General features: G+C 38.7%; 1 long non-coding RNA gene across 1 annotated transcript in view; it reads right to left on the bottom strand.

Moving 5' to 3' along the window:
• LOC103349278 (uncharacterized) overlaps positions 1 to 14,190 on the bottom strand; it is a 91,043-nt gene extending 76,853 nt beyond the window's left edge. Inside the window, exon 1 of the long non-coding RNA XR_517493.3 lies at positions 13,988 to 14,190. This is a non-coding gene — a long non-coding RNA (uncharacterized lncRNA). The remainder of the gene's footprint in view (positions 1 to 13,987) is intronic.
• Between the last annotated feature and the right edge of the window lie 1,106 nt (positions 14,191 to 15,296).

The following is a 15,296-nucleotide window of genomic DNA, read 5'->3' as shown; positions in this document are numbered from 1 at the left end:
GGGCTTTTCTTTGTTGGGAGGGCTTTTATTACTGTTTCAATTTCTGTTTCAGTTATGGGTCTGTTTAGGTTTTCGATGTCTTCCTGGTTCAATTTTGGTAGATTGCATGTGTCCAGGAATCTATCCATTTCTGATAGGTTTCCCTGTTTGCTGGCCTACAAGTCCTTGTAGTAATTTCTGATGATTCTTTTTATGTCTGTGGTGTCTGTTGTTACGTTTCCTTTTTCATCTCTGATTTTATTGATTTGGGTCTTTTCTCTTCTTTTTTTAGTTAGTTGGGCCAATGGGGTGTCAATTTTGTTTATTTTTTCAAAAAACCAGCTCCTCGTTTGGCTGATTTTTTGTAGTGTTTCTTTGGATTCAATCCTGTTGATTTCTTCTCTGATTTTAATTATTTCTCTTCTCCTACTAGATTTGGGTCTGGTTTGCTGCAGTTTTTCTAGATCCTTGAGATGCGTTGAAAGCTCATCTATTTGGTGCCTTTCCAATTTCTTGATGTAGGCACCTATTGCTATAAACTTTCCTCTTAACACTGCTTTTGCTGCGTCCCATAAGTTTTGGTATGTTGTGCTGTTATCCTCATTTACTTCCAGAAAATTTTTGATTTCTCTTTTAATTTCTTCTATGACCCATTGTTCATTCAGGAGCATGTTGTTGAATCTCCATGTGTTTGCGTATGCTCTAGGGATTCCTGAGTTGCTAATTTCCAACTTCATTCCTTTATGGTCTGAGAAGCTGCATGGTATGATTCTAATTTTTTGAATTTGCTGAGACTTGCTTTATGGCCTAGTATGTAGTCAATCCTAGAGAAGGTTCCATGTACTGCTGAGAAGAATGTAAAACCTTTAGCTGTAGGATTGAAAGTTCTGTAGATATCTGTTAGATCCATTTGGGCTATAGTGTCGTTTAAATCTACTGTCTCCTTGTTGATCTTCTGTCCTGTTGATCTGTCTATTTCTGAGAGTGGAGTATTGAAGTCCCCCAGTACTATTGTATTGGGGTCTAAGTCTCCCTTTAAGTCCCTTAACAAATCTTTTAGATAAACCGGTGCCCTGTAGTTAGGTGCATATACATTGATAATTGTTATATCTTCTTGTTGTATTGATCCCTTAATCATTATATAGTGTCCCTCTTTGTCTCTCTTAACAGTTTTTGTGTTAAAGTTTATGTTGTCTGATATTAAGATGGCTACGCTCGCTCTTTTTTCATTTCTGTTGGCATGGTATATCTTTTTCCAGCCTTTCACTTTCAGTCTGTATGCATCTTTGTTGGAAAGATGTGCTTCTTGTAAGCAGCAAATAGATGGGTTTTGTTCCTTAACCCAATCAGCCAATCTGTGTCTTTTAACTGGACAGTTCAGGCCATTCACGTTAAATGTGACTAATGATAAGTGGTAACTTTGCCCTGCCATTTGCCAAAGATAAGTTCTAATATATGCTTTGAATTCCCTGTGATCTTTTGCTGTGAGGTTTCCTTCCTTTACCTTCTTTCATATTGATGTCCGTGTTTCTGTGTTTCTGTGTGTAACACATCTTTAAGCATCTTTTGCAGGGCTGGACGAGTGGCGACAAAGTCTTTCAATTTCTGTTTGCTATGAAAAGTCTTTATTTCACCTTCATTCACAAATGATAGCTTTGCAGGATATAATATTCTGGGCTGGCAGTTGTTCTCTCTTAGTACCTGGGCTGTATCTCGCCATTCCTTCCTAGCTTGTAGGGTTTCTGATGAGAAGTCAGCTGTGAGTCTGATTGAGATCCTCTGAGAGTAATCTGACGTTTCTCTCTTGCACATTTTAGGATCTTTTCTTTCTGTTTCACTGCGGAGAGTTTAATTACAACGTGTCGTGGTGAGGATCTCTTTTGGTCATGTTTATTGGGGGTTCTATGAGCTTCCTGTACTAGGATTTCTCTGTCCTTCTCCAAACCTGGGAAATTTTCTGCTAATATCTCACTAAAAAGGCCTTCTAATCCTTTCTCCCTCTCCATGCCTTCAGGAACGCCTAGAACCCGAATGTTGGTTTTTTTAATAGTATCCTGCAGATTCCTGACAATATGTTTTAGATTTCTAATTTCCTCTTCTTTTCTTTGGTCTGACTGTATTCTTTCCTGTTCTCTGTCTTCTGACTCCGAAATTCTCTCTTCTGCTTCACCCATTCTGTTTGTAAGGCTCTCTATTGTGTTTTTCATTTGATCTATTGAATTCTTCACTTCATTATGATTTCTCGTCACTATCACAGTTTCCTGTTGTACTAGTTGTTTCATTCCATTTTGATTCCTCCTTAATATTTCATTTTCATGAGAGATTTTCTACCTTGTCCATTAAGGATTTCTGTAGTTCAAAATTTGTTTTTGAGTACTTCTTAATGTTCTTATCAATTTTTTGAGATCTGCTTCTTGCATTTCTTCTAACTCATCATCTTCATAATCTTGAATTTGGATGTCTTTTTCATTTGGGGGCATCATAGTGACTTCCTTGTTTTTATTACCTCCGTTTTTGCGTTTGTTATTTGGCATATTGGAGATACTTGGTTTCTTTACTGTGGTGCTTTTTCTTGTTATACTAAGATTCTATATTAAGTGGACTGTCTGTTTTTGACAGAGCCTTAGAGGCTTGAGATGGGTGTGGCCTGAGAGCTCTGGTGTGCCAAAGGTGACTCTCCCAGGTTAGGCATGGTAGATCTCTCTCTCTCTTTGTTTTTTTGATTCAAAAGGGAAGTAATTCCACACAGCTGAACGAAGTTGGAGGTAGTTAGCAGGCAAATGATATACCCACAGGAGCCAGAGATAGGAAGCTCTTTCCCAAGGACAACACAGGGAATCTGTTCTGCCCTCAGGGTGGGCTCAGATTCTCCTCCAGTCTCCCACTGGGTTGCCAAAGTTACGGAATTGTAGCGTCTCTGGAGAGTGCTCATGTGAATTCCGTGAGTTCTCTCCCCCACCGTCTCTTTTTTCACAGTCTCAGTTCAGTAGCACCACGAATTTACTAGGTCCTAATCTCCTGTTAATTCTCCCCGCCCAGAGTCAGGTTTTTCTGCTAGGCTCAGGGCCGGTGCAGACCTGAGGTCGCTCTGCTTATGACGTATGTCCAAGATGGCGCCTGCTCTTTGTCTTGCTCGCCCTTGAGAGGTGAGCGGAGAGAGAGAAACCCGTGTCCATACCAGTCACCTTTTTTTTTTCTCTCTCTCTCTCTTCCAGTTAGCCTGGTGAACTTCCCCCCCCCCCCGGGGGTCATTCCCTCTAGTGTCCTCTCTCCGCTTGCCTGCCGGTGTCTCGGGCTATTGAGGTTCGGCTCACCTCGCGTTCCAGCGCTGGTGTGTTGAGTCTGGCGCTGGTGTCCTGAGCTGTGGGCTTCCACGCTCTCCACGCAGGTCCACTGTGAATCACGCGTTCCGGAAGAGTTTCTTCTGCTGTTTCCTCCCCTACTCTTCCTTGAATCTGCAGTATCTCCACTTTTATTAAACTGTCTCTCCCCGGACTATCAGTGTGCTCCCTTCCTATTCCGCCATCTTGCCTCCTCCCCCCGGCATTTGTTTATTAATTGCCACTTCTGTTAGTCTTTGGGTGAGTCCTCTTACAGAAGGGAAAATACCAAATCCCACAGTCGTTGGGAACCCTGCCACAGTGGTGAGAGAGATTAGAATTGAGGCTGCCATTCTACTCCATTTTCCAAATTAGTTCTCCAGCCATCCTATAAAGGAATCATTAATTTCTGAATTTTCAACTAATTCATTAGATAGGGCCTTCAGGCCTAGTAAAGCTCTAGGAAAGTACCTACCAGGTATAGTATTATTAGGAATAATAAAAAAAAAATACTGTCCTCCAATCTTTACACAAACATCATTTTTTTTCTGCCAACATCATGTCAGAATCTCTCTGTTTTCCCAACTTGTCCTGCTGGTAGAACTAATTAATGACTACTCCTTTGAGGGCATCAAAGATATAATTAATAAATTTTTGTTGATTATAGCAAATATAATTAATCCAATCAATATTTTCTATCAATGGTTACCCAACAGAAGACAGAAGACTCAAAAACCATTGCTATTTGGTTTGAGCCTTGAATTCATTAGGGAACACTCTAAGGACTCCTGTTGAGTCTAAGTATACATGCAGGTCAAAAGACCCTGCTATTGATGACCTCTGTGATTGATGATGGTCCTTACCAATACAGGATATATTTTGAAACCCTGAGGTGAAAGGGATCAGCAGTTGCACCACAGTGTGAATCCCTGTCCTACTTAATGGCAACCAGTCATAAAGTTTTCTCCTTCCACTAAACAACCAGACATCAGCCTGTGTTATGCTTATGGTTGAATATTCCTTTCTAGTAGACTCACCAGAGACATTTCAGACCTGAACACAGATTGATAACTGTTCTACAGGTTTATCAAACTCTGTCTCCCTCCTTGACAGAGAGGAAGAGTAATTCAGTGTGCCTATATGGGGGGAAACAAGAACAAATTCCAGGGAGTGGGACCTTGCTGGAAATGGCAATGACAAATTATCGTATGTCTCATTTCCCCATGCATCCTTGTCTTGGTACAGAGCCGGCATACAACTTATTCAAACTGTATCAGAGTCCCGTCTGAGAGGAAAGTTGACAACGTTTGCCTGTGCCTGTCCAGCCACACATGCATAACACCTTTTTAGTGGCCTATAATGAAAATTTTACCCAACTAACCCGGGTGTTTACATCTCCATACCCCATCTTTATTTTTATGGTTTGTCTTAATTCAGTAATTTTTGAGACTGTTTTTATTTGTTTTGGATCAACTACAGAGATTATTTAATTTTATAATCTCACTGGTGGAGACTTTGAGTACAATTAAAAAGGCTCAGTGCAAGAAACATATTATTCTGGCCTTGAATATGGTAAGAACAAAAATATTTCCTCTAAACACAGAAAATATAATACTATAATATCTCCTTTATCAAGAGTGCATTCAGGAGGTAGCAGTCACTCCCAACCCTAAATCTAGGGTCAGGATTGTAATAACCAATAAAACACCTCTAGAGTTTTAGTAGTAGTAGTCATGTAGAGTTATATAGTTATATAGTAGTCATAGAGTTATAGTAGTAGGTCACTATATTAGACCCATGTTAAGATCTTATAAGCAATTACAGTCTTTTTAAAGTTATTTTTAAATCATTGTCAGGTGATGTAGACCTCTTACTGCTGTCTCCCTCTTTCTCTGCAGTCTAAGCTATTGATTCTTTGCCTCATGTACAATAAGTCCATTATTGTGCATGGAATTGGTCTTAGAACTTCTTTCTCAGCCTTGTCATTTCCTGGGTATACAAGGGCTACTGATTTTTGAGTGTCAATTTTATATCCTACAACTTTACTGAATCCTCTTTTGAAGGCAGATAGTCTTTTAGTGGAGTTTTTTGGATCCCCTATGTAAAGAATCAAGGCATCTGCAAAGAGGGTTAGTTTCACTTCCTCCTTTCCAATTTGTATCCCTTTGATTTGTTTTTCTTGCTTAAAAGCTGTGTGTAAAACTTTCAGGGCTATGTTGAATACCAGTGGTGAGACTGGACATTCTTGTCTGGTTCTACATCTTAGTGAAAATGGTTCCAACTTTCCCCCATTTAAGAAGCTGGCCTTGTATTTGTTGTAAATTGCCTTGAATGCATTGAGAAATTTTCCTTCTACACTTAAGGTTTTTATCATGAAAGGATGTTGTATGTTATTAAATAGTTTCTCTGCATCTATGGAGATGATTATATGGTCAATTTGTTAATGTGATATATCATATTTATTGAACTTTGCATATTGAAACATCGTACCATAGGAGGGATAAATCTCACTTGGTGGGTGATTTTCCAGATGTGTTGTTGGGTTAGATTAGCAAGTATGTGATTGAGGATATTTCACATCTATGTTCATGAGTATTATTGGTCTATAATTATATTTCTTTTCTTGTATCTTTTTCTGGTTTTGGAACTAAGTTGATAATAGCCTCATAAAAGTAGCTTGGGACTATCTTCTCTCTTTCAATCATTTTTGAATAGCTTGAGAAGAATTGGTATTAGTTTGTCTTTAAAAGTCTAGTAGAATTCAATAGTAATTCAATAGGTGAAGCTATCTGTTGCTTTTATTTGTTTGGAGGGTATTTATTACTGATTTGATCTCCATCTTGGTTATTTGTCTGTCTACATTTTGGATGTCTTCATGACAGTTTTGCTAGATTGTATGTTAAGAGGAATCTCTTCATTTCTTCTATATTTTCTAATTTGTTGGAAAATAGCTGTTTGTAATTCTTCCTGATGATTCTTTTTTCTTAGGTGGTGTGCATTGCTGCATCTGCTTTTTCAACTCTGATTTTAATAACTTGGGACTTCGTCATCTTTTTTGATAAGTTGTGCCAATTGTGTATCAATTTTGCTTATTTTTTCAAAAAACGGCTCTTCACTGATATTTTATATTGTTTTTGTTTCCGTTTTGTTTATCTATTCTCTAATATTACTTACTTATTTCCCCTATTATTTGGGTTTGGTTTGTTGTTGTTTTTCTAGGTCCTTGAGATGCATTGATAACTCATCTATTTGATGTTTTTCTAATTTCTTAATATATTTTATATGTTTCCAATTGCTATAAACTTTCCTCTCAACACTACTTTAGCTGTATCCCATACATTTTGATATTGTCATCATCTTTCTTTTCCAGGATTTTTAATTTCCATTTTAATTTCTTCTATGACCTACTGTTTATAAAATAGCCTATTGTTCAATCTCCATGTATTTGCACATTTTCTAAAGACTATTGAGTTGTTAATTTTCATCTTCATTACATTCTGGTCAGAAAAGATGCTTGGTATGAACTTGTGGGGCGAGTATCCAGTGTGATATCCTAGTTGGTTGTTTCAGATCTACTCTTGTTTTCAACAAGGGAGAGGGTATGGTCACCTCTGTTGGCTAAGTCATCAATATCTGGGGTTATCCCACACTGGGTGCAACCCACACTGGTGCTGCCATGTGAACTGCACAGACGATCTGAGTAGTCCTCAGTCTGAGCACAGATCCCTCTCCAATGACCCACCTTGTGCAATCAGGGAGCTCTGAGCCCCTTGTGCCAGATACAGTGATTGCTCAGAGACCCAACTATACCCTGTGCCCTGTTCAGTCACCAAGTTCCCATAGTCACAACATACAAGGCTCCCACAGTCACAGGATTTAGAGGATCTTCTCTGTTCTTCTAACTTATCATATCCACAGAGATAGCAGAGACATTTGCTGAGCCAGCTAGCTGACTGTGGGTACTCCACCTTGGCATTTTAAGTGCCTGTAATATGTTGAGAGAATGGGGTCACTTCACAGTCCTGTATGGGTGCCAAGTCCTGTCAACCCTCCCAGCCATACTCAAAGTCAGTGGAGAATGTAGATTTTTTCATCTGGTAAAATCCCTTGATCACATGGAAGCACAAGAGCCATGGCAGCTGCCACTTTTGTCAAAATGATGCCTTCTCCCCACCAGTTTCCAGACACTTTTGTGGAGGGATATGGAGGAATATGGAGAAAGAAAAGTACTTTTCTTTTGCTGGATTAGGTGGGTACATTGACCCCCATTAGGGCTCCAGGTAGGGCTCAAAGACAGTGCAGTCTGCAAGGCTCTCTCTCTGGCAGTATCACCAGTAGTATGGGCTGCCACAGTCTGCTCTCACATTGTACTCCAAAGCTGGTGTATCCTCCAGCTCTTGGCTGTGTGGGTCAGGTGTTATATCTGCACTTGTTGTGCAGTCTGCACATTTTATGCTGCTCCACAACATCCTTCTACCATCTGTAAGATTTCTACCACAAATTTCTCTGTAATTCTGCCATGGGAATGCAGTTCCTCCACATTTTTTTCTTTTTCATTCCCCATTATCTAAAATAGTATGTTTTTTCCCTATGAAGTTATCTTGGAATCTTCCTATCCATTTCTTTTTTAACAAGATTTGATAGATCCTGATTTTCAAATATTTATTTCTACATTACTTTTTAAAAATTATTTATTTATTTATTTATTTTAACAGGCAGAGTGGACAGTGAGAGAGACAGAAAGAAAGGTCTTCCTTTTACGTTGATTCACCCCCAAAGGCCACGGTGGCCAGTGCACTGCGGCTGGTGCACCGCACTGATCTGAAGCCAGGATCCAGGTGCTTCTCCTGGTCTCCCACGCGGGTGCAGGGCCCAAGGACTTGGACCATCCTCCACTGCACTCCTGGGCCATAGCAGAGAGCTGGACTGGAAGAGGAGCAACCGGGACAGAATCCATTGCCCCAACCAGGACTAGGACCTGGTGTGCTGGCACCGCAGGTGGAGGATTAGCCTCTTGAGCCATGGCGCTGGCCAATTTATTTCCATTACTTTTAACTTTTCTAGGTTATTGGCATAATATTGAGTGGTTCACATATTCTCTTGTTATCCTTTTTCTTTTTTTTTAATTTTTTTAAACTTTTATTTAGTAAATATAAATTTCCAAAGTACAGTTTATGGATTAAAATGGCTTCCCCCCCCATAACTTCCCTCCCACCTACACCCCTCCCATCTCCTGCTCCCTCTCCCCTTCCATTCACATCAAGATTCACTTTCAATTATCTTTATATACAGAAGATCGATTTAGTATATATTAAGTAAAGATTTCATCAGTTTGCACCCACACAGAACATAAAGTGTAAAATACTATTTCAGTACTAGTTATAGCATTAATTCACATTGAACAACACATTAAGGACAGAAATCCTACATGAGGAGTAAGTACACAGTTAATCCTCTTGTTGATTTAACAATTTGACACTCTTGTTTATGACATCAGTAATCTCCCTAGCTCTAGTCATGAGTTGCCAAGGCTATGGAAGCCTTTTGAGTTCGCCGACTGCGATCTTATTTAGACAAGGTCATAGTCAAAGTGGAAGTTCTCTCCTCCCTTCAGAGAAAGGTACCTCCTTCCTTGATGGCCCGTTCTATTTACTGGGATCTCACTTGCAGAGATCTTTCATTTAGTTTTTTTTTTTTTTCCAGAATGTCTTGGCTTTCCATGCCTGAAATACTCTCATGGGCTTTTCAGCCGGATCCACATGCCTTAAGGGCTGATTATGAGGCCAGAGTGCTGTTTAGGACATCTGCTATTCTATGGGTCTGCTGTGTATCTCACTTCCCGTGTTGGATCGTTCTCTCCCTTTTTTATTCTGTCACTTAGTATTAGCAGACACTAGTCTTGTATGTGTGATTCCTTTGACTCTTAGACCTATCATTATGATCTATTGTGACCTGAAATTGATCACTTGGACTAGGGAGATGGCATTGGTACATGCAACCTTGATGGGATTGTATTAGAATCCCCTGGCACATTTCTAACTCTACCATTTGGGGCAAGTCCATTTCTTTATTTTTAATTGTAACATAGTAATTATACATGTATTTGTAAAACAGCATGATAATTTCATGCTAATGTACAGTACAGAATGGTCAAATCAGGATAACTTGCATTCCCATCTCCTTAAACATTTTCAATTTGTTGAATTTGGGAAGCTCTGAACTCCTCTTTTCTAGATATTCATAAAATCTGGAGAGGACAGCACTGTGACATAATGGGTTGGGCCACCAGTTGCAGTGCCAGCATCCCATATAAATACTTGTGAACTCTATTGTGTTGTTGGTCATTAGAACTCATTCCTCCTGTGTACATGTGCACATTATCAAAGCTCCATCTTTCCCTGATCACTCTTGCTATTTCCAACATCAGTGATCACTTTTCTGCTGTGTACATCTAGGGAATCTACTTTTAAGTATTTCAACATACAGGTGAGAATCTGTGTCATTGGACTTTCATATCTGACTTTTGTCACTACTTAATATTCCCCAACTCTATTTGTGTTACCACAATTGATAGAATTTCAGCCCAATGGATGAGTAATATTCCATTTTGTGTTTATACTACATTTACTTTGTCTATTTGTCAGTGGACGCCTTGATTATTTCTATGTCTTGGTTATCATAAATAGTGCTACATGGGAACAAGACGTCTCTTCAATACACTCATTACATTTCCTCTTCATATTTCCTCATCATAAGTAGTGGAGTAGTTGGAGCATATCATAGTTCCATTTGCAGTTTTGGAGAAATTTTCATACTGTTTTCCATGGTGGGTATACTAATATTCTCATAAAGAAAGAGGTCCTCTTCGCATCCTTACATTTGTTACTTTTTGTCTTTTTATAACTAGGATGAGCTGATAAATCATTGTGATTTCAGTTTCTGTTTCCCTTATTCTTAGTGATTTGATCATTTTATATACTTGGGGGCCATTTATATATATTCATTTGAAATATTTATTTAGATCATTGGCCCATTTAAAAACTCAGATTATTTGCATATTTATGGCTATTTAATCTTTTCAATTGTTAAATTTATTGGGTATTAATCCCCTGATAGATGAGATGAATAATTTGTAAATATATTCTCAAATTCTGCAGCTGTCTATTCACTCTCTTGATTGTATCTTTTTCTGCACAGTAGCTTCTTCATTTTATGTAATCCTAATAATTTAATTTTTGTTTGCTTTTGCCTTAGGTTTCTTGGATCATATCTAAAAACTATTGCCTATACTAATGTCCTGAAGTCTATTCATTGTGTGCTATTTTTCAGGTCATTTTATTCAGATTAAAAGAAGTTTACAAAATGAAAAGAAGTAGAAATTATAAACATAATAATTGTTGGGACCGGTGCCGTGGCTCACTTGGTTAATCCTCTGCCGTGGCTCACTTGGTTAATCCTCTGCCTGCAGCGCCAGCATCCCATATGGGCGCCGGGTTCTAATACTGGTTGCTCCTCTTCCAGTCCAGCTCTCTGCTGTGGCCCAGGAAGGCAGTGGAGGATGGCCCAAGTGCTTGGGCCCTGCACCCGCATGGGAGACCAGGAGGAAGCACCTGGCTCCTGGCTTCAGATCGGCGCAGCGCCGGCCGTAGCGGCCATTTGGGGAGTGAACCAACAGAAGGAAGACCTTTCTCTCTGTCTCCCTCTCTCACTGTCTATAACTCTACCTGTCAAATAAAAAAATAATAATAATAATTGTCAACATTTACTTAGAATTAAGGCATTGTAATGAGCACCTTAACTGGTGCTGTAGTTTATTCTTCATTGCATCCCTATAAGGTAGATATTATCATGTTTATATTCCTGAAGAAGAAACAAGAAAGGTTAGCGTTTTTCTAAGGTCACAGTGTGACAGACCTCTGTTTTGGGATTTTTTTTTTTTTGACAGGTAGAGTGGACAGTGAGAGGAGAGACAGAGAGAAAGGTCTTCCGTTTACGTTGGTTCACCCCCAAAGGGCCGCTGCGGCCGGCGTTCCACGCTGATCTGAAGCCAGGAGCCAGGTGCTTCTCCTGGTCTCCCACGCGGGTGCAGGGCCCAAGGACTTGGGCCATCCTCCACTGCACTCCCAGGCCATAGCAGAGAGCTGGACTGGAAGAGAAGCAACCGGGACAGAATCCAGCGCCCCAACGGGGATTAGGACCCTGGGTGCCGGCGCAGCAGGCAGAGAATTATCCTATTGAGCCGCGGCACCAGCCTGTTTTGGGATCTTAGTGTAAAGCTATTATATTTTTTCTAACATTTTAAAATATTAATTTTTATTTTTAAAATTCTAGATTAATGTGATATACCAGTGCATTCTATGGAGTATAATGCAATATTTCAGCAGAATGACACACAGCATTAACCAATCTAGTAGTTTCAAAGTTGTATGCCTTACATTTAGATCTTTTGATCCATTGCTGATTGATTTTTGATTTTTTAATGTATGAAAAGAGATGTAGGGCTATATTGATTATTTTGCATATGAAAATCTGGCTCTTCTAGCAGCATTTATTGAAGAATTGTCCTTCATCCAAAGCATATTTTTATGCCCCTGGTGAAAATCAGTTTGTTACAGCTCGATGGATTTGTTGCCGATATTCGTATTATGTTCCTTTGGTCTATATATAAGTTTTTATGCCAATATTATAATGTATTGGTTAGTATAGCTTGGTAGCATGTTTTGACGTCTGATATTATGATACCTTGAGACTTGATCTTTCTGCAAAGTATTAAATTGTCTTTTTGTGGTCTTCTGTGGTTTCACACCAATTTTAGGAATTTTTCCTATTTATGTAAGTAGTACCATTGATATTCTGATGAGAATTATGTTGAAGGTTATGTAAATTTATGTAGATAGTATACATACTGAAACAATAGTAATTGTTCCAATACATGAACATGGGATGCCTTTCCATTTTTTAGGACTCTTCCATTTATTTCCTCAGTGCCTGGTAATTTTCACTGTAGAGATCATGTGATTTCTTTGATAAACACATGCCTAGATATATTTTATTTTGTTGTAGTTTTGTGAATTGGATAGCTTTGTGATTTTTCAAAAACTTCATTTTTGATGTGTTTCTGAGTATTACATGTTAATTTTGTATCTGGGAACTTTGCTCAGTTTAACTTTTCAGTTCTAGCAGTTTTTAGTGTAATTTTTGAGTTTTTCCATATTTTAAATTATGTCATCATAAAATATAATTTGATCTCTTCCCCCATTGTCTTCCCCTTATTTCTTCATCTCACTTTAATGTTCAGGCAGTGACTTACAATATTTTGCTGAATATGACTTGAATATGACTAGTGAAAGTCGAACTCTTTGTTTTGTTTCAGATATTGAAGAAATGAACTCAGATTTCTCCCATTAAATATGACATGGACTGTGGGTTTTCACATACAGTATTCATCGTGTTAAGGAACTTTCCTTCTATACTTAATTTTAGGAAGAATTATGATAAAGGGATATTGAATTTTAGTGTTGTTTGACAAGTAGGAAGATAGAATTATCATTTGAGGTTTGCAAGGGCTTCCAGCTCATGCATACCTAAACCGGTTACACCATATCACACTCACTCAAAGAATGAAAGATTGGGAAGAATCTGTTTACAAAGGAAGTGAGAGAAAGTGGTTGAAGCACAGATGTACCTCCCAGTCTCCACCATTGTTAACCTGTACAGAAAGAGTCCCTGGAAAACTAAATTTAGGCTTCTCCTCAACAATGGGAATTCCAAGTTTCCTTCCCTTATCTGTAGCAGCTACCCAGTTCTCTGGGTTGCCACCTATTATGAGACAGAATTGGGAAGACCTCTACTACCACCTGTAACCTCATGGGGATGGGTTTAGTTATTTTCCTTGTCAAACATCTGAGGGATGCTTGAAAACTGTGTGAGTTTTCTAATTAGTTTTTCAAGCACTTTGCATGTTTCCTAGAAACTCTGAAGTCTTCCTGAAAATTACGATTGAAAAATATTTTAATATGCTGAATATATGTGATGCTTTTCAATTCTTTTTTAAGATTTATTTTATTTATTTGAAAGATAAATTTATAGAGAGAGGTAGAACCAGAGAGAGAGAGAGAGGTCTTCCATCCACTGGTTCACTCTCAAATAACCTCAGACTCCAGAGCTGAGCTAATCTGAAGCCAGGAGCTAGGAGCTTCCTCCAGGTCTCCCACACGGGTGCAGGGGCACAAGGACTTGGGCCGTCTTCTACTGCTTTCCCAGGCCATGTGTTTTCATAGCAGGCATTATGGTTCAGCCCTCTATAACTCAATAGTAGTTTCACATGGTGAGTTTTGGGGAAATTTTACTAGCAAAATATATGTAATGAATACAACGTACCAGGAAACCAAAACTCATGGAATTTGGTTTAGCATAGTTACTTGCCATTTCATTTTTCTAGTTTCTGTTTAAACAAAACACCTTAGAACACAAAGCCTACAATATATACTTGTTCCTCAAATGCATTTTCAGTATTGTAATTTAATGACACTTTTTCAGTTAAACTTCCATATTCACCAGTAACTGCAGCATCAGAGTTTCATATTTCATGACAGGCAGTGACAGCTGCTTCTTCGTGGAGGCAAGAGGCCTTGTGCTGCTCAGGAGTTACAGGCTTAAGGTTTACGGGTCACATTGGAAGTTCTCACCTTTTGTAGATATCTGTTAGATCCCTTTGGGCTATAGTGTCGATTAACTCTGCTGTGTCCTTGTTGATCTTCGTGGTGAGGATCTCTTTGGACATGTTTATTGGGGGATCTATGTGCTTCCTGTCTCTTTCCTTCTCCAAACCCGGTAAGTTTTCTGCTAGTATCTCACCAAAAAGGCCTTCTGATCCTTTCTGTATCTCCATGCCTTCAGGAATTCCAAGAATACAAATATTGGGTTTCTTAATAGTATTCTGTAGATTCCCAACAATATTTTTTAGATTTCTAATTTCCTCTTCTTTTCTTTGGTTTGATGTATACTTTCCTGTGCTCTGTCTGCTAAGTCCAGTATTCTCTCTTCTATCTCACTATTTCTGTTTTTAAGGCTCTCAAATGTGTTTTTCATTTGTTCTATTGAATTCATTTCATTTTGATTTCTCCTCAATATCTCTATTTCATGTTCTGGTAAATTCCTCATTTCATTTTGATTCCTCCTTAAGATTTCATTTTCACAAGAGATATTTTCTGTCCTGTATAGTTTCTGTAATTCATACATTTATTTTTGATAACTTCTAACTGTTCTTATCATAAATTTTTTGAAATATGTATCTTGCATTTCTTCTATCTCATCATCTTAATAATCTTTTTTTTAACTTTTATTTAATGAATATAAATTTCCAAAGTACAGCTTATGGATTACAATGGCTTCCCCTCATAACGTCCCTCCCACCCGCAACCCTCCCCTTTCCCACTCCCTCTCCCCTTCAAGATTCATTTTCGATTCTCTTTATATACAGAAGATCAGTTTAGCATACATTAAGTAAAGATTTCAACAGTTTGCTCCCACACAGAAACATAAAGTGAAAAATACTGTTTGAGTACTAGTTATAGCATTAAATCTCAATGTATAGCACACTAAGGACAAAGATCCTACATGAGGAGTAAGTGCACACTCCTGTTGTTGACTTAACAAATTGACACTCTTGTTAATGGCCTCAGTAATCACCCTAGGCTCTTGTCATGAGCTGCCAAGGCTATGGAAGACCACTGAGTTCACCGACTCTGATCATATTTAGACAAGGCCATGGTCAAAGTGGAAGTTCTCTCCTCCCTTCAGGGAAAGGTACCTCCTTCTTTGATGACCCATTCTTTCCACTGGGATCTCACTCGCAGAGATCTTTCATTTAGTTTTTTTTTTTCCCCCAGAGTGTCTTGGCTTTCCATGCCTGAAATACTCTCATGGGCTTTTCAGCCGGATCCACATGCCTTAAGGGCTGATTATGAGGCCAGAGTGCTGTTTAGGACATCTGCT

The sequence above is a fragment of the Oryctolagus cuniculus genome, chromosome 10 (assembly GCF_964237555.1).
Source record: "Oryctolagus cuniculus chromosome 10, mOryCun1.1, whole genome shotgun sequence".
In the NCBI taxonomy this organism is placed as follows: Eukaryota; Metazoa; Chordata; class Mammalia; order Lagomorpha; family Leporidae; genus Oryctolagus; species Oryctolagus cuniculus.
The sequence above is the reverse complement of the archived record's forward strand: the minus strand, read 5'-3'. Positions and strand labels throughout refer to the sequence as shown.